Raw genomic sequence first — 2,856 nt, 5'->3', positions numbered from 1 at the left:
TGATTGGTAGATTTCTCTCGATCACCCATACCATCCATTGGTAGATATTGCGCGTCTTATCATCCACAAAACCAAACGTGGTGAGTGCTGGCGTCTGCGTGGCATGAAGTTCTGCAAACTCAGCAGCATACCCAGCGTGCTTGCTGTTAAAGTGGCTGAGGAGATTGCTGTACCCCGTGCCGGGCGTCTGCTTTCGAGGAAGCCCACAGGATTTACACTCAAAGCGACCTTCGCCGAGGTCGTTGAAGTAGAATGCGCAGAGTTGACGGGAGGTCATCGTGGGTAGCGTGGTGGGTAGCGTGGCTAAGAGCGGTGGCTTGTTCTCTAGAGAGGAAATTGAGAAGTGGGGAGTGTGTGGATCAAAGCGCGCAGAGTGTATTTGCAAGGCAGTCAAGAACTGTTGGTTGTCAGCGCTCCTGGAAATGGTTGGAAGCGTGGAAAATATTGTATTATTGTGCTCAGTTTTGTATTATATTTATCTTGAAAAATCAATAGTATCGTTATTCCGTAAATATAATACCCGTAATATTGATATTATACTATTTCCCATGCCCTGGATACCACCCATGTATCTATTCGTGGGTAAGTACAGAAAGCCGATCTGGATGGAAGGCGCTAAGAAAAAGGCCCGCTGTGCGATGCGTGAAAGCTTAAATATCAACTTTTACATTGATTCAAATGGTTTGTAAGTCTGCTACACCCTGAGCATCCGCAGTTGCTATTGTTAGATGGCCATTTTGCTCACATCCAAGTCGAGGTTGTAAAGTACGGAGCGCACATGGCGTCCATCGCTTCATTTTGACGGCCCACACGTCCCAATTTCTCTAGACTCTCGACTTATCCGTCATTGGTTCTTTCAATGCTCGGTATGAGAAAGCCCTCAAGCGTTTTTTAGCACGTAGCAAAAACAAGTTCCTCGTTAACCGCTGGTATTGCCCGCGATCCGTTGATACAGGTATGCTGTTCTCATTAAGCGAAAATAGGATTTGAGAAAGCTGGTATTTTTGCACTGTCATTAGACGTCATGCTGAAAGGAATAATCGAAAGCAAGCCACCCGTATCTAGTGACTCGCTCCCACATCTCTCGGTCATTTTGGGGCACGTTGTTCCGCCGCTAAAAGAGATTGCGTTCACGGAGCGTCAAAAGCGGATTTTGCGCGAGCGCAGCTTAAATCTGGACGCGCTTAACGTTGTCAATCTGCTGTTGCGGTCAGTCGTAGCTCCCGTTTCGCAGAAACTAAAGCGTGGAGAATGGGTGAACGAAAACGTTTTTTTGCGGGAAGCTGCTAAACTACGAGATGATGTTTACAGCTGTTGAGACCAAAGCTGCTGCCAAAGCCAAAAACTGCTAACAAGAAGTGAGAAACGTGCCTGTCATGAAATGAACCTACATGACAAAATTGAGCATCAGGCCGACAGAACCAAGCGCTTACTACAGTACATACAAAGCGAGCGTGATGGCTGCGTTTTTCAAAGCTAAGAAAACCCGAGAAGAAGTTTCGAGTAAGGGTGCTGCTGCCGGCAAGTCGAACAAAATATATACTCTACCTCTCGGAGCGATAGTGTCAACTACGGAGGAGCAAGACATCATGATGTCGATTCTATTGTAAGTACGGTACTCCATACTTAAGGAAGATGACACGTTTTTTGTCGGCCCTATTTACAAAAATAGCATATAACAATATAGTGACACGAAATACGTCTGGTACAGATATCAGCAGCACCAATAGGCATTGCTGTCCCTAAGACTTATGAGCTTAAAGCTTCACCAGAAAACCCCGACCATCATGGTTGCATTTACCATCCCGCATCATTTTCGAAGACTCAATCCTCGCCTTCATCGTGCGCTGTTTTGCTCTCGTTGAGATTTGTTCAGTACGAGTGGGCACGGCGTGAAGAAGTGGCCACATTTGGAGGAGTAAGGCTGTCGCCATCGAAAAAGTGGTGATGCAGGAAGTTACAGCTACAGAGATTTAAATACGTACTTATACGTGAAGCAGATGCTGTGTCACTGCGTATACCAGACCATTAAATGGCGATTAAAGTTCTGTTGAGATATTTCAAAGACCTGTTTGTCAAGGATGACAAGGCTCTCGTCTTAAATTTGTTGTGCTATCCCAGCCTTCGCGGAGATTTTGATAGTAGCCAACTTGCAGCTTCACCGGTAAGCGATGTTACTTGGACAGGAGATGCGTTTATTTCTCAGTAGCAGCAAATGGTTACTTATGCATGAGATTTTGCAAAAGGGTGCAAACGAAGCGTTTATTACATAACGATTTACGCTGTCATCTTAATTAAAACACGCTTGCTACTTTTTCCAAGATGGCTACATGTAGCCATTTTATATAAATGACACTTGCACAAATGAATAGTCGGTTGCGGCCAACCAATTGGGTGCCACTTAGAGAGGTGTGACTTTACTGCTAATCGTAAATATATACATGTACGAAGGTGCGATTCTGCCTAAAGAAGCTCAATACGGTTTTGCTTCACACTAAGAAAAAAAGTGGATGTTCGAAATTTTACACAAACTAAACAGTAGACCTTGATGTCGATATTCACTTTCAAACTAGATAAATAGGCTACCAATGTAAATAAAGAATCCGAGGTGCTCACCAAGCGAAACTCTTATAATCCATAGCTGCATCATGGTTGCTTGTGTTGGCATTCACCCCAGATGATGTTGGGTTGAAGGGTGGTAGAGTTATACTGGCGTAGTAGGTAGTATAAAAGGGATGGGGGGATGACCCCTATTATAATAACTAAAACCAATGCGACCTCCATGAACAAGCATTGCAAAACATTAGTTCTCAGCCTTTCCGGAAGTTTTTACCTAGTGATGGTACGCCCTCCCCG

This window comes from Phytophthora infestans, genomic scaffold (assembly GCF_000142945.1).
Source record: "Phytophthora infestans T30-4 supercont1.23 genomic scaffold, whole genome shotgun sequence".
In the NCBI taxonomy this organism is placed as follows: Eukaryota; Oomycota; class Peronosporomycetes; order Peronosporales; family Peronosporaceae; genus Phytophthora; species Phytophthora infestans.
This window is presented reverse-complemented; position numbering follows the sequence as displayed.